We start from the raw sequence: 23,828 nt of genomic DNA, 5'->3' as shown, positions 1-23,828 counted from the left end.
GACTGCCTAATCTTACACTTCCTTATGAATAAAAGCAATGCAGTCCACATAGGGGCAATCTGATGGGCAAAAAAACCCCTATTACCCAGGGAAAGGAAGATTCTTGTGAACTAGTTCACATCTCTTGAGAAGTGTTCCCCTTTGGACAATTTTTGAGGAGGATAAACAGGGCATAAAAGTGTTTGCTGAGGGAGGTAATGCATGCCTGTTGCTAAGCAACTTGACCATCACTTGCTGTAGCTACTCTGTACTGCAGTGAAACTGCCATAGTACAGTACAAAGAAGTCAGGGAGCATCTCCGTTCCTGGTGGAACACTTCTTGTTTCGATGCAGTGCACTGGCAGGCTGATCACAGCAACACATGGAATGTTGGTACAATGTCCTTTGCCATAGGAATGCATTCCTTGCCCCTTTCCCTGCTCCAAGTGTGAGCAGTCAACCCCATCCTCTGCCATGTTCAACAGCTGTCTGTGATATAAAAATTACAGGGCTCCTGAATTCCAGTAACACAAGAGAAGGAAATACCAGGGCCCTGGTTTCCCTAAATGATGTAATTGTTGCATCAACTGATTACATGATGATGGTGGGCACATCCTCATATCAGGTTTGTGAGTCTAGGTTGGCTGGGATCACATAGCCAACAACCAAGAACAGCACTCTTCAAGAGGTACAAACGCAGCTGCCACACACAGACATTAAGAGTGGCAAACAGGAGCACAAAAAGTAAATAAATATTTTAGAAAATATTTGGGGCTCCCTGAAGTGCCAAATGATCCAAATCTTTGGTGCATGCTAAACCTCCAGCTTTACCTGTCACTGAATAGCTTGCCCCAGAGCAAAATGCATGAAAAGGCACCACATCTTCCTTTCTGTTCTCCCCCCTTGCTCACTGATGTCTTCTCAATCATGGACATTTTACTGGTATAAAAATATCTTCTGGACTTCTAAAAAACGTATTTTTCATTGTCCTTCAGATCAAGAGATCCCATGTTATCTTACAATTTTGATTAACTTTTACCATCTTCTGAACGACAGCCTGAAATTTTGTTGTTAATGTCAAAAGATTGAATTCTCCTCTAGACTCTTACAACTGTCTTGAACTCCTTGACCTTTCAAATGAATTTCCTACAAAACATGGGTACAGCTTAACACTTGTAGAGCCTTTCACATCATATCCTACTGTTCATTTCCTAGTGATAGTGTAGGGATATAAAAGAAATGCACAAGTTGATCTGTTTGATTCCCAACATGCTGTTTCAAATGAGTTCTTTTAAGCCACAGGGGTTGCTCCTCAGCTATCAAAGATTCTCGACGCCAAACAAAAGTTAAAAAAACAGAACACTATTCACTCTAACTGTATATTTTGTACATTTAAAATCAATAACATTCATTTTAAAAAATCATTTGCTGTCTGATTCTTTTGTGACTTAAGAAGTGGTCCCTCACTGACTTTATTTTATTGGTTACAGTTAGTTTGTTTGCTTTCCTTTGAGGTTAAGTGTTCTTTTACATGAAACTCTTTTGAAACACAAGTTCTTTCCTTTAGTTGTTGAGTTGTTCCTTTAGTTGTTCTAACCCCGCCACAATCGGTAACTGCTTGTTGAAATGAAACTAACCAGGTCATGTTGAAACATGTAAAACCATTCCTGCCTACCTGGGAAATAAATGTTGTGAACTGAACTGTATTTGTGTGTAAAATGGTTGTGGTTGAATTTTTTAAAAAAATGAGAGAGAGAGAGAGAGAGAGAGAGAGAGAGAGAGAGAGAGAGAGAGAGAAATAGCATGGAGACATTCTTTCTGGGTAAGGAGGGAGATTAAATTTGCATCAAATCCATAGGCACGAAGAGAACAAAAGAGGAGACATCATTTTAAGCCTCACTCGATTTCCAAAGGAGACATTAAATTCTTTCTTTTAATGTGTCCAAAGAAAATTGCGTACTTGAAAAGACAATCATCTGAATTTGTCAGGGAAAGGCAAAGCAGGGCATGTGGAATTATTAAAGAATCCCCAAAGTACCAAAAATGTTCACCCTGTTACATCTGTAGATGTATGTGCAGGAGCCATTGATAGTTCATATCTTTGATGGCTAAAACAGATATGTAAATCCGCTTGCCACTGTGGTAAATAAGTAATAAAGGTGGTAAAAAGTATTAATAATAAAAGTAGTAAAAAGTAATAATGGTAAAAAAGTAATAAACTATTGATCATTTGCTAGCGTTTAGAGAAACTCTGAAAACTTCTGCCTGATGTGGAACATTTTACTTTGGTATTCCCAGCCCTGGCAGGAGATGAAATTTTACAAGACTGGATCTGTATAGAAATTGCCCAGAATCATGTAAAACCATTAGTACATGTACGGCACTTAAAGTGGGGGAAGTACAGATCAATGCTGGTAAAAATAAAAATGCTTACCCCAATGCATGGTAAAACCTGGTCTTTTCAAATTCATATCAGATCTTGAAGTGGGGAAAGAGGCTTATCTTCTATCCAGCCCTTCCTCTCTTTTACCTTCCCATATTTTTAATTTCATTTAAAGATCCTTTATTTTTAATTAGCAAATGATTCTTGATGTACTTTTCTTACAACATTTAGATTTTGCAATAAATGTCTGTTATCATCTGCATTCTAAATATTAGGCTGATATTTGCATTATTCTTTGAAGAAGACGAATGCTTGGCTGTTGAGATTAGTCCAACTTTTCTTAATATATGCATTTGCAAAACCATAATAAAAGTATCCACTTACAATGGTTTGAATTTATCTGCCAATGTTTCCTGGCTTTTTTTAAAAATAACCCTGGCTATCTTCTTAAATCAAGATAAGCATGGGTGAAGCGGAGTCATACCCAGCTAAACAAATACTTAATTTAACTTAAATTTATGTTATGCCTTGTCATCCGCTGAGCTATTGCATTAGGTTTTGACAGTATTGATTTTTTCCCCTGCAGTATGTAGACTGCAGCTACTCTTTGGGGGCTTCAGAAATATTTCTAAGTAGATCAAATCTGATGAGCTAGTCTGGAGAATATAAAGGGGAGTCCCAATTCTGTCATTCATATGCTTTTCTCAAGTTGATGGTCCTTTGCTCATACACTTAAGAGAAACGGTAGAATTGTCTATCACTTTTTTAAAAAAAGATGGATACTTTCAGGTTATCTTTAACAATACCTTATTAAAATTCGCTGTCATCATCATTCAGTAACTAGAGAACCTTTGGTTAAAGCCTTCATCAGAGCAGCTGTTTGCTATAGTAATGTGTGGTTGATGATCCTTTTTTATCAGCCTTCCTGAGACTTGAGGCTATAGAAAAACACTGCTGCTTGAAATTAGACTCGCTCACGATTAAATCAGAGCGAGATTAAATCTCAGTGGTATGGCTTTGTCTGATCTCCATGACTACCTATCCAATGTTGTACTGGCATTAAACTTTTCCTGAAAATCTGCAAAGCTCTCTGGAAACTCTGGCTCCAGAATTAAGGGGTCCAAAAATAAAATAAAATATCCATGCAGGCTCAGTAGCAGCCAATGCTTATGATTTTATGCCATGTGAACATGATTAGAACGAAATAATGTGATGTGTTATCTAAAGAAGCCACTAATTATTCTATGGCGCTCTTGTTTATTGCCTTGAATAATTGGTTTTTAAGTGTCTCTCCTCCACACACACACTGCAGTCTGCTTTATAAATGACATTAATAGGTGATTTACACTGTAAGTACAACATAATTCAGCCTGCAGACCTTTGAAGAAATGGAGCATCGTGTATAGCCTACTGTGTGCTTGGAACCTTATATTTAATATATTCATGAGGACATCTGTTGTTAACGCTGAAATGAGTGATGCTGCATTTTGCCCACATGTCCTTGGAACTTACTCTTCTCAGAAATGTGGTAGAGTTGATGAATTTCATCAAAAGTGAACATTCAAGCTGAAGTTGGTGATTTCTCTTCAGATGATACAACCAAAGAATTGTGAGAGAAGCAAACGGGGTGGTGGTGGTCAGGTTACTACCATTTCTCACTTGGGCAGAAGAGTATCTTCATATCCCTAAGTCACCACTCAAATAATGCAGATGCAGAATATCAAGGCAAATGCTGAGGTTCCTACTTGGGTGTATTAGCCAAAGTATTTTAGGAAAACAAAAAGATGACTAGGTAAGTTTCTTGGTAAGTTCTCCCATTTGTGATTCATCCTACTAAATGAGCCATTCCTGTTTCATCCCCATGGTTCTTATAATCACCATAAGCGACATACTCTGCAGCTACCTTGCTATAGATCATCCATACTCTGCTTGTGGATGGAATGATGGGATGTTGTTGAGTGATTGATCTTAAAATCAGGCAGGATTGGATGGCTTGTACAGTAAATCATTGCAATTGCAGGAAATCTATTTCAAGGATCACAGGGATTGGCGAAATCTGTGAAAATACTGCCTCCTTGTAGCAAAACAGCCAACATTCCTGCAAAATGTAATGATCTGATTATGATAGTGTGTTGCCAGTAAAAACTGGCTGGAGACTATACCTCATGATTGAATTGCAGACTGCAAATAAGTGATATTGTAAGTCACACAAATCTGCAGGTGGCAAGGGTCCACTTTATGACGGGTGCACCTTTGTCTCTTTGCAGATAATGGTGCTACCTGAAAGGAAGGCATTGACAGAGGTGTTCCTCTCTTCTCCCTCCAGCCTTTTCTGCACTTCTCTGACTGCCGTTTGTGAGGCTTCAGGGATCTCACAAATAATAATGTCTTAAGGCATGGAAGGAAGAGTGGGACAAAACCATCTTACCCCCTAGTGTTATGTGAATTGAGCACGTTTGGTTGTTTCATCCCCAAACTAATAGTGGAACCGCACATATTATTGTGTAACTTTTAAAACTAATTATTTATTATTTATCTAAGTATTTTGTGCAATAATGCAGCCATTGAGACTATGATTGAAAAGGAGGAGGTCCAATGGAAGGGAGGTGGCTCTTTAACTCCTCCTTTTCATTCATTATCCCAAACTACCTACAAACATTTGTAGTTTTGTTCCTAAATGAGGGTTAAAAAAAAAAAGATTGAGAAGAGAAATTTCCGGTGAGGAAACAAATATTGGCAGAAAGCTTCGTTCATAATAGTTTAATTGATGTTTTAGATATTTATGATCTGCTAGGTAATTTTTAGCTTTAAAATAGCAGAGAGACTCCCTCCAATTAGCTGATTGCTACTGAATATCTTAACTACATATTGTATTTTTGTATTCCTGTGCTGCTCGTTGATTTTAACTGTTTTTACGGTGTAAATTATTATACATGTTTTTATTTGATGAAATCTGCACTGGGCCTGCTTGTGCGGGGAGGGCGGAATAAAAATTGAAAATAAATAAATAAATAAATGCATCATATGGATTAATGACTGTGCTGTGTTTGTTTATTTGTTTGATATTGTTTAATATTATATAACTTTTTTTCAAAAGGCAGAAAGTTTAAATACGCTTTCCCCATTTGTTAGTTATCTCCTTTAAATCATTATCCCTATAGCCAAACTTAGTTCAAAAAGGGGCATGTCAGGGCGTTAGAAGAACCACAGACTATAATGAGCAGTTTCCTCCATCAGCTGGGGATGGAAATTATGTACGCTCCAAATTTTATTCAATGATAGTAATTTTTTTTAACGTAAAGCCTTTATAAGTGGGAAAATAGGCAATACATCTACTAAAATATTAGAAATCGATATGTGAAAAAGGCAGTGAAAATATTTCAATAAAATGTAATTAAAATCAATGCAAAAATATTCCTGAATGATATTACACCCATGAGGATCAAAACAGATTTTTAATTTACCTTTAAAGAAGCATTAGACGTGTTATTTTCACAGAGCAGATTTTTAAGTATCTTTGGTGGATATTTCTGGTAATAACACATTTGGGCAGGCAATAATCTAATAGGCTGTTAAACATTTTGCTTCTAGTACAGAAATGATCCTTTGGTGTATGTTTGATTTTAGGAAGACAGAGAATTTATTTATTGAAAAGAAGCAGGCAAATATTAGTTGCCAAATACTGGAAACAAGCACCGTTGCCCTCTATATTTTAAAAATAGGGACTATGGCTGATACAATGAAGTTGAGATAGACAGAAGTGGGGAGTGTGTTTTAATAGATATAATTATAAAATGGGTGTCAGACTATGGAATCTCAGGGCCAAGCTACACATGACAAATGACACTTGAACAGCAAGTGTATTTCTCCCTGTTCACTTGCCCTCCACTCAATCCACTTGCCGTTCAAGTGTCATTCGTCATGTGTAGCTTGGCCCTCAGTTATTTAGAGTTCGTCTCCCCCCTTCTACAAGAAGCACAAAGTTTCTTGATTCCAAAAGGTTTATTGAAAGACAACGCTCAGGATACAAGTGTCCATATTCCAGGGATTAGGAAAGCCTTGTCTGAACGAAAGCTTTGTTGAGAATGACACAGAAAATCAAAGTAACAACACTTCAAACACCCATTCCCAGCCTCCCCCCTTAGTCCTGTCTAGAAGGCCTGGGAAAGCGAGGACGTCAAGGTTGGCCGGAACGGGTTGATAAGAATTCTTCGCTCCCATGGATATGCGGTCTGGACAGCACCTGGGCCTGGAGGGAGAGAACTAAACAACTACAGATTATAACATGAGAACATGGCGTATGTATGGCTTGAGAACTGACTAACAAATTGACACTCCGACAATGGGACAGAATTTTATTGAATACTAGCTAATTATGGAGTGTGTTATTTTGTTTAACCGGTTAACTTTTTACTTATGTAAATATGTCTGAAATATGTCTGAATGAATGAAATTCTGCTCTAAATCAAATGCATGCAATTTTTAAAAATTGCATTTGTGGCAACACTCAGAATGACACGAGGCATGACTGTCCAGGTCAAGGTAGGTTTTATTAAATGACTGATCTACATCCATAAAGATCCTTGTCCTAACATTTGAGGTGGGTAGATTCCTAAAAAGAAGCCTATCAAGACTGCAAGCAATTTGGGCAGACCCACCCTGGCTCCAAATTTGACCAACATTCCCTCTGGTTTCATATATCCTAACCTATGTATTAAAATGCACTGAGAAGTGTTACATCTCATCACCCTTCCAAAATGTGCTGCTACGGATACTCCTTTTTCCCCTTAGTTTTAATGTTTTATTTAAGCAATAAATAGTAAACATAAAAGATAAGAAAAAGCACAACCATCTAAAAAACCACACTAACAGTTCATATAAACATGAAATAACAAACAATACAAGAAACTAATAATAATAAAAATACAATTTAGGAAAAGGAGGGGGGAGAAAAAAACTATAAATATCATTTTCAAAGTATCGCTTATTCTGTGTTAAACATAGGTAAAGGTAAAGGTGCCCTATGCAAGTGCCATTATTGACCCATGGGGGGACGTCGCATCACAATATTTTCTTGGCAGACTTTTGGTTACGGGGTGGTTTGCTATTGGCTTCCACAGTCATCTACACTTTTCCTCCAGGAAACTGGGTATTTATTTTACCAACCTTGCTGGGATGAAAGGCTGAGTCAACCTTGAGCTGGATACTTGAACCTGGCTTCCGCTAGGATCGAACTCAGGTCATCATGAGCAGAGCTTGGGCTGCAGTACTGCAGCTTACCACTCTGCGCCATGGGGCTCTTAAGTGTGTTAAACCTAAGAACCTTCCTTTCTATTGTTCATTATTCTTAATCCATAAATCCAGATATCATCAAATCATTGTTATCTATTTCATGCAAAAAGTCTATAAATGGTTTCCATTCAACCAAAAATGTAGTTGGTCTTTTCTCTAATCAATGAAGTAAGTTTTGCCATTGACACAAACATCAAAACTTTTATCCACATTTCTCCATTGTAGGCAATATTGGAGTTTTCCATTTACTGCGACTCCTAAGCACCAAGAGCTTCTCTTCCCCCCATATGATTGCTGAAAATAATAATGGGCTGGTGTGTGAATAGGTTTTCATCCTTAGAGGATCTGGGGAACTTCCCAAGCATCTTACATATATTGCAGCAACCCATACCATTCCTCTCCCTTAGTGGTGAATTGACCAATTCCAAGAGCTGGCTCAATTACTCTTAAAAACCAGCTCCAGAAGACTGCTTAGCAGGTGAGGGGAAATGCTGTCTTTAGCTCCAACCTGAAGGAAACTGGAAAAAAAATCTTGGTCAGCCCCTTAATAGTGGCCAGCTACTTCCATGTTATTTCAGGGGAAGGGTGGGAGAGCCAGCTTTCAGAATGTCCACCAAGTGGTGTCAAAACAAACTTTAAATAGCTGCTCAAACTCTATCGGTCATTGGCTGTCCCACATGAGCCAGCATTGGACCCGCTGCGTCCCCAACAGGAATCTCATGCTCCATTCAAAAAGGGCTGCCACAAATCTCCACTATAGAACTATAGGCTGCAAACTGGCTTGTTTCATTTGATGTTGACATTTGGTCAAGCCTATATTTTTTTCACTGTGTGATACCAAACTCAGAAAAAGCTGCTATCTATTGACTTTAAATCTAAGAGATTCAAGTAACGTAACCATTAATGAGTTTCTCTTGCCTCGCCTCCCATTCCCTTATTTAATAAGTCTTTTCCAAAACCTGAGGTAAGTGAATCAATGTGCTGATGTGATTAACTATGAAGTCTCTTAAACCTGCATCACCACAGCCTACAAGGGTTCTATTATGTTTCTGTTCAAGGACAACACTGTGAGAAATTCCAACTCTGAAAAATGAAGGACTGCTTCATTGTTCTGGTGAAATGTACCTTTCATCTGAAGTTGTGATTTCAAAGAGAGAGAAGTGATCACTCACACATTGAGTACTAATCCCATTGAGATCTTTGAAATACAAGACAAAGGCAAGGCACAGTATTCTGCAGACTGTGGGGTGAAAATGAGGAAGAAAATGCTTCTGGGGGCTTCTGAAACTTTCAACTTGTTAATGCCCTTCTTTGTATAGCAGAAGAGTTAGAGACTCAAAGCGATCCTTTATTGGTCTATGCTCTAAATTGCACGTGTATAGGGGAATTTCCAGGAATTGAAGGTTTTCATCCACTACAGTTGCTTCATGGCCTTCCTTACCCTCTCTACTGGCCTTTACTGCTAATGAAGTGGATAGAAAGAGGGCATTGGGATGTGAACAGAAAAATGACCCAAGCACGAGGTTTTGAAAATTATATATATATATATATATATATATATATATATATATATATATATATATATATATATATATATATATATATATATATATATATATGGAAATAATGGTTTGCACCCGGCTCCAATTAAGCAAACATTGACCCCCAGTTTATTATTTGGGGCTGATTGTTACTCATTTGGCCCCTGGCACAACTTATTACTTCAACATTACAAGTAAGTGGCCTCTGTGCAACTCTCCCTACAGGACCCGCCCCCCCCCCCCATCTCCCACAGGGGCCTGGTAACTAGACATGGGCACGAAACAGAAAAAGCCTGGAATGAGAGTTTCATGTTTTGTCACAATCCATGAATCACGAATTATGAAATTTCATGAAATTGACACATTTGCAGAAACAATTGGTTAGTTCTATGATTCATCAGAACCCGGGGCATTTCAATGGCCCTCTTCATACCCAGAGATGCCAAACTCGCAGGGAGACTTCAGCAGGCTCTCCTCCATCCACGCTCCCAGTTTGCCATACATTGATCAGGAAGGTCACTGAAACATGAGGCAGAGAGAAGTGCCTTTTATTTTAAAAAAACACTGAAATAGAGCAGAACAGGAAGTCTGTGGCTGGCTGACAGACCTGCCTAACAGGGTTTGGAGGGGTGAGATTGGTATGCCCATGGCTACAACCTCCTTGGTTGACTAGGGGATTGACCCCCAGCTCCTGGCTGTATAGGGCAGAATAGAAGCTCTCCAGATGGCTAGGAGAGCTGTCAATCAAGGGTAAGTGGGCTATGATTGGGGTTTCCAATGGTAACAAAAGGTTTTGGTCCATTGTTGCCAAGGAATCAATGGATCAGCACCATCCTGTCTGAAATTACGAATTGTTTATGAAGCTAACGAAACAGGCCAAAAAGTCATGAGTTTCGTGATAATTTCGTGATAACCACGGCCCCACAAAACACAGTTTCACGACACACGAAATAGCCTGTTTCGTGACAAAATTTGCTTCATATTCCAATTCATGCCCATGTCCACTGGTAACCCTACCCCATTACCATGAGAAAAAAGGAGCACATACTGTAGGATGTTTATTGAAATTCATTTCCTTGTATCTATATATCTATTGTCCAGATCTTGTGAAATTTGCTGGGCCTGGAGCCCTTCAGAAGTAGTGTTAAAACAGGAACCTCAGGTAACATTCTGAACTACTGCCCTCCTGGGTCTTTCATACCAAGAAATACCAGTCCCAGACTTCCTTTTGTACAGGCAGGAGGGAGTGGGGCCTGGTGGGAAGGGCAGAACAAAGCACCAAAAGACAGCTGTTGCTTCTGGTAGGATCTGCAAGTACAAAATATATGTGTCTCATTCAGTCACAGTCACAAACATGCATGCTTCATGCTGGCATGTCTGACGGTGGCTATAAATATAAATCAGGCAGCCAGAAATGTAAGGAGGTAAAATAAAGGAAACAACAACAACATAAAGCTAAAGGAAACCAATCTATCCTCCGGTTTTTGAAAATAAGACAAGGCTTTAAGGTAGTCAGGCAACAATACAGTAACTAAGGAAGCCGATGAACAAAATCAAGATGAAAATGATTTTAATATAGAGACTGAGAATCTCTGCACAAGACAACTTGCATGGGGATGATCAAAATACTTCGTATGTGTACTCTGTCTCCCTAGCAGTGCACGTGTGTCCACAATGGGAGAACGAGTGTAAGATCTTTCAGTTGATTCTACTCTGTGGGGAATGGATGTCAAAAAATAAAGGAGAGCACAAATGGCCTCAGGACACCACTGAAATGTACAAAAGTGATAGAACTATCTGTCAGCATCAGTCTTAAATGTATGGTAAATACTACATACTCCTATGCCATGTCTGAACTTGGAGGTTCCCTTCAACTAGCTATTGCTGATTGCTAGACAATTCCCATTAATTGGTCTAAACATCTGAGCTACTGGCCATTGCTATAACTTGTGGCAGTGAGTTCTGTAAATTAATTGTGTGCTGATGATGATTAATCATAACTTAACTTTTCACTTTTGACCTTCCTGAACCTACTGTCTATAAATTTAATTGGCTCACTCTTAGTATTATGAAAGCAGCCACACGTACTTTTATGAATGATTTTTAATGTGTTGTTTGCCAAGATTTTAATGTGTTGTCTTCCTCATCCTCTCCCTGCTACCAACAAACATATAGAGCCATCCTGAATAGAAGCCGGTTGACTTCAATGGACTCAGAAGGGTGGAACTCGGCTTAAGACTGCACTGTCAAACACCTCAGAGCTTCTCCTAGGGAAGATGTTCCTTTGATAGTTTTGTTTGTCCTTTTTTGTACTTTTCATCATAACAATATAATTGGTGATTAAAATGTATTATTTTAACTTAACGGTGCTGTGGATTAGGCTGCATAACATTTATCTCTGGGGAGCCGAAAATGAGGTGTCATTTACGGGAACTGAAAAAAAGGGCTGGCAAGGTCCACATTTATTATTATGGAAGTATTGATTATGGTACATGCAGCCTTCTTGGAATCAACTTCAAAGTGTAAATTAGCTGGAAGAGATGGTAGGAGCCAGCCCAAAATGAAAGGGGTGGAGAAGGGGAAATTAAACATGTTGGAATGAAACTATTGTAGATACACGGCCAGAATCCAAAAAGTGCCACAACAAAATCCAGGTGTCCAAGGGAGCTTTTAATCTGGTATTCAAATAGCTGTGTCTCTCCCATTCTGTGTAGCAGGGCCCATTTGAAAATGGGATTTACACAAATTGTGATTTGGATATAAGTTTTATATTTACCTCTCTCCAGAAGTTTGTATTCTGAGAACCACAAGAGCACTGTCCTTCTCTTGCTGTATGACTCCACTCCTAGGGCCAGAGTACCCCTGTGATTGCTAGGATTGCAGCGGGAAGGAGAAATTATCAGAAATCCCACAGAGAGCGAAAGCATCCCTCTGTATGTGCAAATGAGGCTTTGGATCCAACCCTTTGATTTGAAACAGCAATTGTGCTATGTCTGTCAGTTCATGGAAATCCAGTTACTTTGATTTCATCTCCCACCCCTTCATTACAAGAACGTCAAGGTTTCTTGTCTCAAAGGTTTTATTGAAAGAATATATTCAGAGTACAGGTATCCATAAGTATTCCAAAAGCAGGGTAGCTTCTGGCTGAACAAAGACTTTGTTGAGAATGACGTGTTAGTTAGAAGTAGCAATACACCAAACATCCCTTCCCTGCCTCCCCCTTTGCGGCTCGTCTGTGGAGGCCTGGGAAGGAGTGAGAGTCCCAAGGTCGTTGTCTAGTCCAGGTAGATAACAACAGTCTGGGAAAGCAGCTGAACCTGCAGGAGAGAAACACTGGAAATCTTCAGACAGTTTAAACAGTGGGAAATAACAACTCCAAGATGGCGTTACCCTGGCTAGCTAAACTGACATCCTGACAATGTCATTTAACTGAAGATAATTTTAAAAGGGAATACTAAGAGTTATCTTGAGTTAAAGTGTGTTGACCATCCTTCTCAGTAAGAAAATCCCAAATGGCCTGAAATGCATAGAAGCTTTCACATTTTAAACAAATTCCTGAATAGGGATGTGCGTTTCGGCATTCTGAATGCCGAAAGAATGCCGAAACAAAAGTGTTTCGGCATTCTTCAAGAATCCCGAAACGTTTCGGGGAATGCCGAAACGTTTCGGGATTGCCGAAAGAAAAACCCGAAACGTTTCGGGATTCTTTCGGCATTCTTTCGGCATTCGAGAATCGCCATTTTGATTTTGCTAGCCGTTTGCCTTAGCAAGCGGCTAGCAAAATCCTGCTGGAAGCAAAGGCTTCCTGCAGGCTCTTAGAAGAGGGGAGGGGGGGAGAAGGAGTGAATCACTCACTCCTTCTGTCACCCCCCACCCCTCTTGCAAAGGAGGATAGGGAATCCTGCTTTGCCTTGCAAATGCAAGGTGCAAGCATTGCATTGCACTTTGCATTTGCAAAGCAGCAGAGATTCCCGCCAAAACTAACAGGTAGGGGAGGGGGAGCAGGAGGAGGGTGGCTCTTGGAGTGTGGGTGGGGAAAGGCAGGGGACTGGGGACTTTAGGAGTCACCAATCCCACTGCTGCATTCTCATGCCAGCCAATAGATTTAAATCTTTGGCTGAGGCTGCAGCAGGGGATTTAAATTTGGAGCAAGACTGTCTGGAACACTTCTGTTGCTGCTGCTGCTGAGCTGTGACCAAGAGAGGAGAAGAAGAGAGACTGCACCTGGAGCCTGGAGGACATCTGCCTGGAGGATCAACTGTGCTGGACATCCTGAGAGGACACCTGGTAGGCCTTTTTAAAATTTTTGTAAATTTTTTTGATGCCGGGCAATGTGCTGCTGTGGCCTGCCTCTGCAAAAAGGTGTTGCAGTTTATTCTTGGCATGGCCTGGGGGACAGGTTGGGCAGACAATGTTTGATGGTGGGGTGGGGGTTTCAGCATTGGTTGTTGTGCTTGCCTTCTTAAAGCTTGATCCACTGTTTTAAGATTAAAACAAGAGTGTGCCAGCTTTGGGCCTACACAGGCCAGAAGCCTTTCTTCTGGCTGGCTCTCACAGTTGTGCTCCACAATCTGGAATGGTGTGGCTTGCTTTTCTGTGTCTGGTCCCCTGCTTGCAAGGATTCCCAACAGGCTCCGTCCTGATCAACTGTGCCAGCCTGTGGGCCACACACAGGTATGGCCTGGGGGACAGGTTGGGCAGACAATGTTTGATGGTGGGGGGGGGGGGTTTCAGCATTGGTTGTTGTGCTTGCCTTCTTTAAGCTTGATCCACTGTTTTAAGATTAAAACAAGAGTGTGCCAGCTTCGGGCCTACACAGGCCAGAAGCCTTTCTTCTGGCTGGCTCTCACAGTTGTGCTTCACAATCTGGAATGGTGTGGCTTGCCTTTCTGTGTCTGGTCCCCTGCTAGCAAGGATTCCCAACAGGCTCCGTCCTGATCAACTGTGCCAGCCTGTGGGCCACACACAGGTATGGCCTGGGGGACAGGTTGGGCAGACAATCTTTGATGGTGGGGGGGGGGGGGTTTCAGCATTGGTTGTTGTGCTTGCCTTCTTTAAGCTTGATCCACTGTTTGAAGATTAAAACCAGAGTGTGCCAGCTTCGGGCCTACACAGGCCAGAAGCCTTTCTTCTGGCTGGCTCTCACAGTTGTGCTTCACAATCTGGAATGGTGTGGCTTGCCTTTCTGTGTCTGGTCCCCTGCTAGCAAGGATTCCCAACAGGCTCCGTCCTGATCAACTGTGCCAGCCTGTGGGCCACACACAGGTATGGCCTGGGGGACAGGTTGGGCAGACAATCTTTGATGGTGGGGGGGGGGGGTTTCAGCATTGGTTGTTGTGCTTGCCTTCTTTAAGCTTGATCCACTGTTTGAAGATTAAAACCAGAGTGTGCCAGCTTTGGGCCTACACAGGCCAGAAGCCTTTCTTCTGGCTGGCTCTCACAGTTGTGCTTCACAATCTGGAATGGTGTGGCTTGCCTTTCTGTGTCTGGTCCCCTGCTAGCAAGGATTCCCAACAGGCTCCGTCCTGATCAACTGTGCCAGCCTGTGGGCCACACACAGGTATGGCCTGGGGGACAGGTTGGGCAGACAATCTTTGATGGTGGGGGGGGGGTTCAGCATTGGTTGTTGTGCTTGCCTTCTTTAAGCTTGATCCACTGTTTGAAGATTAAAACCAGAGTGTGCCAGCTTTGGGCCTACACAGGCCAGAAGCCTTTCTTCTGGCTGGCTCTCACAGTTGTGCTTCACAATCTGGAATGGTGTGGCTTGCCTTTCTGTGTCTGGTCCCCTGCTAGCAAGGATTCCCAACAGGCTCCGTCCTGATCAACTGTGCCAGCCTGTGGGCCACACACAGGTATGGCCTGGGGGACAGGTTGGGCAGACAATCTTTGATGGTGGGGGGGGGGGTTCAGCATTGGTTGTTGTGCTTGCCTTCTTTAAGCTTGATCCACTGTTTTAAGATTAAAACCAGAGTGTGCCAGCTTCGGGCCTACACAGGCCAGAAGCCTTTCTTCTGGCTGGCTCTCACAGTTGTGCTTCACAATCTGGAATGGTGTGGCTTGCCTTTCTGTGTCTGGTCCCCTGCTAGCAAGGATTCCCAACAGGCTCCGTCCTGATCAACTGTGCCAGCCTGTGGGCCACACACAGGTATGGCCTGGGGGACAGGTTGGGCAGACAATGTTTGATGGTGGGGGGGGGGGGTTCAGCATTGGTTGTTGTGCTTGCCTTCTTTAAGCTTGATCCACTGTTTTAAGATTAAAACAAGAGTGTGCCAGCTTTGGGCCTACACAGGCCAGAAGCCTTTCTTCTGGCTGGCTCTCACAGTTGTGCTTCACAATCTGGAATGGTGTGGCTTGCTGTTCTGTGTCTGGTCCCCTGCTAGCAAGGATTCCCAACAGGCTCCGTCCTGATCAACTGTGCCAGCCTGTGGGCCACACACAGGTATGCTGCTTTGGCCAAGGTAACCCTTTTTGGTTGCTGGCCTGGCACTCACAGTTGTGCTCCACAATCTGGAATGGTGTGGCTTGCGTTTCTGTGTCTGGTCCCCTGCTTGCAAGGATTCCCAACAGGCTCCGTCCTGATCAACTGTGCCAGCCTTCGGCCCACACACAGGCCTGCTGCTCCGGCTTTGGTAACCCTTCCCGTTTGCTGGCCTGGCACTCACTGTTTTGCTTCACATTCAGGTTGTTTATCGTTGGTGGACCTCTTCTGGACTGGACTGCACTTGGTGGACATCGGCCTGCAGATCTCTGCGTGGAGGATCAACATTGCTGGACATCTGCACTGGTGGACTGGTAGGGTTGTTGTTAAATTTGGTTTTTGAGCTTATGTCTGCTGCTGTGCCTACCTGCGAGCATATGCTTTGGCTCTGTCTTTATGGCTTGGGCCGGGGGGGGGGGGGCATTTTCTGGTTGGGCAAGAGGATATTGTTTGGGGGTTAGGGGGGCCAGCATTGATCGCAGTGCCTGCTTTCTTTCATGTTTCATTTTTCAAGTTTGAGTGTGGGGTGGGCATGAACTGCTGTTTCACAGGACTAAAAAATGAGTGTGCCAGCTTCTGGCCTGCACAGGCCAGAAGCTCTGCTGGGTGGATGTGTTTTGTTTTGCTGCTGGTTGGCCCTAGCCTTTAAGGGGGGGGGGCTGACTTGGCTTGTGCAACGGGGCCTTGAATTTTGGGGTTGCGTGTGCGGCGTGTGGTGTTGACTCTGCTAACATTTCCAATTTTCTTGACAGCATCGTGGAGGAGAGGAGGACCAGCTGCAAGACCGCCTGAACATCGCTGGACTGCAGGACTGGTGTTAGTGTGAGCGAGTCCGGGTTCACATTTGGGTGGCCTTGGGGGTGGGTTCTTGCTAGCTTGGGAGGGGGGAGGCTCATCTTCAAAACACCACATCCACACCCCACACCGACATACCACAGATACATCGGTCCCGCTAAATAGTGTCTCTTAGGTAGGTAGGCCAGTTGGTAGGTGATCAGTGGATAATTGCCCTCAACATAATTATTAGGGAAACCGAGCCTAGTTTTTTTTAAAAAACTAAATAGGGACTCAGCAGGGAAAGCATTAGTGAGTGAGTGTTAGGTTTGAATTCTATATATATATATATATATATATATATATAAAAATTTGTAATAGCTGTCAATAGGCTTCCCATTAGTGCCCCCATAACTAGGGTTCCACTGCCCATCTCTGGCACACGTGGTGGTGCCAGGCCGGCCCGGGCATACTAGTGTGTGAGTGTTTAAGGCTTTGTCACCTGTTATTGGGGTTTAGGGCCAGCTCAATTCCAGAGGAATTCAGCTGATTGGCAGGCTCAGGTTCCCTGACATAAATAGGGTTGCTTAAAAAGGCACTTGATTGTTCATCTCCAAGTCACAGAGCCACTAGAAACACAGATTTATAGCAGGTTAGTTAGGTCTTGAAAACAAAGTTGACCTTTGTTTTCTAAATCTTTTCTGATTAGTTAGGGTTGAATTTGGGAGGGGAAAGTATGTCAGAGAGGAAAGCAGAGAGGGGACCCGGGGGAAAGGCTAGGGAGAAATCTAGAGGGGAGGAGGGGAGGGGGAGGGGGACTGCTGCGGCAGCCCCTCCATCTGAGCGGAGGAGGCCCTCCCCTGCGCTGCTGCCGTTCACCAGCCTGGCTTCTGGTGACAGGAAGAGGGTTCGCAAGACTCTCTTTCCTGAGGCAGCTGCTGGAGGGCCACCCCCAACCCGGGTGCGTGAGGCAGGGGCTGGCACTGGGCAGGGGCCTGCTGCTGAGGCTCCTCCTCCTCCAGTGGTTGCGAGCCAGCTGCTGGAGGAGGGGCAGCATGTGGTGTCTCCTGGGATGGGCGCGGAGCACATGACTTTCCCTGCGCTCCCGCTCACCCCAGGAACCCGGAGGATGTTGGAGGAACTGCCCGTGAGACCCCCCCTGGGGCGGTCCACCCCAGTTTCCTCTGAGGCCAGCAGCAGGCCTCTCGCGGCTGTGCAGGAGGAGAGGACGCGGGAGGAAGAGGCAGAGACTGTGGTGGAAGAGCCCACATCTCTGCCCCTTCAGCCTCGTCCATCCCCACCTGCCCGGCCGAGAGTGGGACACGGTGTGTCCGGCCAGAGCACCTCACAGGAGGTGCCGCAGGGTGGTCCCGAACGCGCTTCTCCTGGGAAGCGTGGGATGCCCTTTTCCTCCGAACTCTGGAAGCACTTCCAGACAACGGAGGATCCCCGAGCAGCCCTGTGCCTGCATTGTAGGCAGCGCGTCAGCCGTGGCAAAGATGTGTGGCATCTCTCCACGTCTGGGATGAGGTACCATATGAAGAGGCACCACCAGGCGGTGCTTCTTCGGGAGGAGGGTTCGAGTGGCGCCGCACGGCCGCCAGCTAGCCAGAAGGAGGCAGGCTCCTCTGGTGCTCTCCCCCCAAGGGTACCTGCAGGAAAGGGACGCCAAGCCTCTCTCCCGGAGATGCTTGGTATGCAGGGCGCTAGTGTGCCCAGAGAGGGGATCCGGAGGGCGAGCAGGCGCATCACGCGCCACATCGTCAACATGATAGCAGTGGATGGGCAACCGTATTCCGTAGTTGAAGACTTCGGCTTCTCAGGGCTGCTCCAAGATTGCTTTCCCTGGTACGCCGTCCCTGCTCGCACGTCGTTGAGCAGATCGGTGGTGCCCTCGTTTTACAGGGCTGCCAGGGATCATGTGAAGGCACAGCTGTCCCGGGTTGCCGGGAGAACTGTGCACTTCACATCGGACATCTGGACCTGCCCAAGTGTGCAGCAAGCGTACCTCTCGCTTACTGCTCACTGGTGGGAACCCGAGTCGGTTCTGGGTGGGGGCCGGGGGGAGGTGCCTAGCACAGCTAGACAGGGAAGGATGCGAGACCGCCAGGCCGGCTACTGCAAGGCCTTGCTTCACGCCGAGGTGCTCGACGTGTCCCACACGGCGGAGAACATCGCTGCCACCTTAAGGAGACAGTTGGACGAGTGGATAGGCCAGGGACCCGCCACCGTGGGATGCATGGTGACGGACGGTGGCAAGAACATGAGGGCAGCGGCGCATCTAGTGAGCCGAGAGAGCGTCTACTGTGCCGCTCACAAGCTTCACCTAGTGGTGAGAGATGCGCTGGGGTTGGGCTCCTCGAAGGAACCCGTGGATACCCGGACCCGTGAACTCCAGTTACTTGTCCAGAAATGTCGGAGGCTCACGGGTCACTTCTCGCGCAGCGTGAAGGCCACGCACGAACTGCGCCAGACACAGGTCAGGACAGGTGTGCCAGAGCACGCTCTGATCACTGACGTCAGCACTCGCTGGAACTCCACCTGCGCCATGCTTGAGCGCTTGGTGGAGCAGCAGGCCGCACTCCACGCGTGGCTCTCCGAGCACCGCGGTGCGAGTCAGGTGGGTGAGTTCAACCGGGAGGATTGGCTCACCATCACCCAGACAGTGGAGGTCCTGAAGCCCTTCAAGGACTTCACTGTGGCGGTCTCGTCAGACACGGCGACCCTCGGTCTGGTCATTCCCCTGGTGCACACGCTCCAGAGGAATCTGGCCACCCTTGCAGACCGGGTCGCGCCCCGTGCTGACCTTGTTCCAGCGGTGCGCGCATTAGTGAGAAGGCTGCAGCAGGGCATAGCTGCCAGGCTAACTCCTCTCACTAAGGAAGAGTCATACATGTTGGCGACCATGTGTGACCCGCGCATAAAGGGCACTTTCGCCGAGCGGGACGGGAACCTCACCCAAGCCAGAGACGGGCTCTGCTCTTGGGTGAGGCGCAGGCAGGCCAAGAGGGGACGCCTGTCGACAGGGGGGACGCAAGAGGGGCCCTGCCGTGCGGGTCCCTCTGACGCCCCCTCTGCGCAGGCCCCCCCCGAGGCCACCACCGGAGTGCCGATGGAGATGGAGATGCTCCGGTGGGCCCTCGTCCCCTCTGGGGTCGTGAGGACCGTGAGAGAGGATCCGGCGGAGGCGATGGTCAGGGACTACCTCGCGGAGCCCTGCGAGTCGCTCTCCACCGATCCGCTCAGCTACTGGGCCAGGAAGGAGTCGGTCTGGCCGGACCTCTCCCTCGAGGCGCAGCGGCTGCTCTCATGCCCTCCGACGAGCGTGGAGAGCGAGCGCGTCTTTTCACATGCGGGCGACATTGTCGGCCCACATCGCACTCGCCTTCTCCCATGGAGAGTCGAGCAGTTGACCTTCCTGAAGGTCAACTCTCGCCTCTTCGATTTCTCAGGACTGGACTTCCAGAGTGACTGAGGTGAGCCCAACTTGTGGCCTGCATCCTCTATGAGTCCAATCCTTTGGAATCGCGCTCTCCCCTGTATAAAACCCTGTATATACAGTTAAAACCGGCCAGTAGAGGGAGGGTGGTTAGGAACCAGTGGCAAAGGGAAAACACCCAGCAATTTGAAAGCCCCCCCCCCCAGGGTATTCAAAACATCTCCCATCACTGAGACATACCCTGTGGGACCAAATTTATTATGAAAAATAATGCCCCAGAAACATGGATTGCTACTGGAGGGAGAAACAGGTTAGATAGGGATTGCTTAGGTGTTTTTATCAGATGAAATCATTGTAAAAAAAATTGTAGAAGAATTGTTGTACTGTTTTTTGAAAGTTGATGTTCTGTTCATGTAAAAAAAAGGAAAAAAAACCAAAAAAAAATGTTGTGATTATGTTTTTTAAAAGTTGATGTTCTGTTCATGTAAAAAAAAGGAAAAAAAACCCAAAAAAATGTTGTGATTATGTTTTTTAAAAGTTGATGTTCTGTTCATGTAAAAAAAAGGAAAAAAACCCCAAAAAAAATGTTGTGATTATGTTTTTTAAAAGTTGATTGAATGTTCATGTTTAAAAAAAAAAATTTGATGTTAATGTTGGGTTTGCATGGTTGGGGGATGCGGGAAGAGTGGTGGATGGGCACCGGCCAATGATGATCTCTCACAGATGTTCCCAGGTAAATTCTGAGGCTGGTGTGGGGGTGGGGGGAGACCTCTGCAGAACTGCTCCAGAAATACCATTGTCCAGTGCCTTGGAAGTGCCCAGTTCAGCTTTGTGTGTCTGAACTGAAAGCACAGCCACAGGAAATGACATAGGTTCTGCTGGACCCTGTTGCAGTGGTTCCCCCCCATTAAGTCGTTTTATGGAGGGAGAGTTGTATTAGGCTGGTAGTTATTATGATCATCTTCTGTTTCCATGCCCTGTTGTGCCCGCTCACTATGTAACCTGTTGTAATGTTCAAAACTTTACTGTTTGTCCATTTCAAAAAAAAAATTGTGTTTAAGATTCTCTGATGTGTAGTTAATTGTGTTGTGTTGTGCTATGAGGGACAATAAGTGTAATATGTTGTGATTTGTTGACCACTTGTAATTTGAAAATGAGAAAATAAAGGTTTTTTAAACTTAATGATTGTGTGTCTGTGTTCCCTTCTTTGATGGGAGGTTGGTTCCCAGCATAGGGAACAATGGGGCAGGCTGGCCAGCCTGTTCCTGGGGTACTCGGTGTGGGGCAGCTGAGGGTGGTTTTGGTTCTGAGAGGGGCTGAGTGGAGGATTTGGGTCTGTGTGTGGCAGCTGGGGTGGGGGAACTGGGTTTGTGTGGGGCTGTAAGGAGTGGACTATGGGGGATGAGAGCACTGGTCGTCCCTTTTGCCCAAGTAGGCCCCTGCTACTGTCCTGGTGTGGGCTTCCATGCCTCTATCAGTTGCTGGCCCTCCTTTGCCATCTTTTTCAGAAATTTTCCTAGGGCTGCCAAACTCCTGGTTGGGCTTGAGTTCAGGTTAGAGAGAGTAGTTCCCTACAGATAAACTGGCTGCTTCCAAGGGCAATCTCTTTAGAGGGCAAATGCGGACCATGGATTCTGGGGGAGATCCCTACTCAGATTTTCCTTTGCACAAGTCCCACCCCCAAATTGCCAGTAACTTCCAAGGCCAGAGTTTGCCACCCCAGAGAGATCCCGTTCCCACCCTCTTAGCCTTGGCATGAAAGTTGTAGCCCCCATGGAACGCTTCCAGGTTCCTGATTCCAAGCCCAATGACACCAATGTAAGACAATCCAGACCTCCATCAAAAATGGATTTTAAGTAGCAGTGGGATTGGGCTGCATTTCAGTCATTCACATATCTGGTTGTGTTCCCAAACATTTAGCTTATGGTTTTTTAAATCGGCGTATGGCACTTAAGGACACTTTTAAATGGTTCTAAAAACATATTTTTATTATGAAGTATTTAATGTGGCATTGATCAAGGGCAGGCCTTTTGGCCAAATGAGCAGTATCAGTACAGTAAAATTTAGACAAAGCTCATAGGAGGAAAAAGCATTCACACTGTGAAGTGGGAAGAAAGTTTCAATTTACATGTACCATGGACTCCGAAAAAGACATGTCCAGACCAAATCAGGCCTGCTTTCTCCCTTGAAGATATCAATTGATGATAGTGCTTATGTCACATCATGAGAAGACAAGGTTCACTAGAAAAGACAATAATGCTAAGAAAAATTGAAGGCAGTAGGGAAAAGAAGAATACCCTAGATGTGGTAGATTGACTTCGGTTTGCAATACATGGACAAGGTTTTTGGGATACTGTGGAGCTCAATATAATTCTAAAGTACACCACAAGTGATTTGAATGCATAAAACATACAGACACATACACATAAAATGTATATACCCCCTCCCCACCAAATTAAAGGTTTATCTTATGCCCCGGTTTTCTCCCCCATGGGAACCTAGAGTGGTTTACACATTGCTGTTCTCCCTTGATTTGTTTCACCCTCATCACAACCAGGCTAACAATAGACAGCTGCTCCATGCCTCACATTGGAGTGACTCCACCGATGGCCTTCTTAGTTGTATGAGGGGGTGGAGGGGGGGGGGAGGAAGGAAACAACGCACTCCTGCCCACTCTATCTGGGGCCTAGGTTACCAAATTGCTTGGCCTTGGCAAGGAGCCAGTGGTGGGGCGGCACTGGTTCTGGGGCCCCGTCAAGAACATTTGTCCAGGGCCCCAAAATCACCTAGACTGCCTCTGGAAAACACAACACAATTGTTTACTTAGGCTGAGCCAAGAACATCCATCAAGCCTACAAGGCACAGAATCAGAGTCTGCCAGATTCTAGACCAACTCTCTAGCCATTGCACTACAGTGGATATCTAAAAATTGTTCATACCCCCACCAGCAACTTGAACATTTTTCTCCAAAAGGCACACAACTTGGCTGGGTCTCAAAAAGGACTATGATGCATGGGCCTGTCAATGCATACTGGTACTAAGGCTCTGGCCGGGGGGAGGGGGGCATTGTGCCAATGCCACCCTGGCTTTGGAAGGGGACAGTAAAATAGAAGAAATAATCTAGCTTCAGTGCCTCCCCCCCTTCTCTCTCTCTCTCTCTCTCTCTATAATGTGAGTGAAAACATTACTATACCATCACTGAAGCCTACAGGATACTTAGGGTCTGTTCACACACGCATGATCATTTAATGGCAATGCTCTGGCATGATGATGTCTGTTCTAGGAAGTGATGTGATCATCACACAAGGCTGGGGAGCACGCACAATTCACAGCAGGCAGATTTGGGCCACAAGGGATCCTGCTTTGGCCTGCAGGGCCCAAATCAGCCCACTGCAAAGCACAGGCATACTCTCAGGGCAGCCAGATGACATCAGTGACATCACGGCAGCAGCCCCTGGAGCGTACCTTGAAGGCTCATTCACTGACTTTCCCCCTTCGGGGTGATAGGTGAGAGTGGGGGATCCCCCACCAAGGGGAAACGGATCCCTAATTGTGTCTGAGGTTGTGGAAATCAAATGGGTCATATTGCTTCTGTCTTTGAGGGACTTACATGCACATTATATTTAACTCCAGATTTCTTGATTGTCAAGGAATGCATGTGGTGGGGGGTGGGGGGAAGCGTGGGAGAAGGGCCCCTGAGGGTGAGGGTGGCATTTGGCATGCAAAATGCCACCCCTGGCAAGATAAGCCTCTCCCAGCTGTCAGTGGTAGAGATGAGAGCAGAGCACCCACTTGGGGAGGCCATGAAATGGCCCCCCCAAGTGGGAGCAGGCTGAGCCTTGGTGGGGGGATGGGAGGAAGGGTGGGAGAAGGGCCCCAGAGGGTTGGGGGGGGGATTTTGTTGCAGTGGTTCCCCCCCATTAAGTCATGTTATGGAGGGAG

This window comes from Eublepharis macularius, chromosome 3 (genome assembly GCF_028583425.1).
Source record: "Eublepharis macularius isolate TG4126 chromosome 3, MPM_Emac_v1.0, whole genome shotgun sequence".
In the NCBI taxonomy this organism is placed as follows: domain Eukaryota; kingdom Metazoa; phylum Chordata; class Lepidosauria; order Squamata; family Eublepharidae; genus Eublepharis; species Eublepharis macularius.
Note: the sequence above shows the minus strand (reverse complement) of the source record.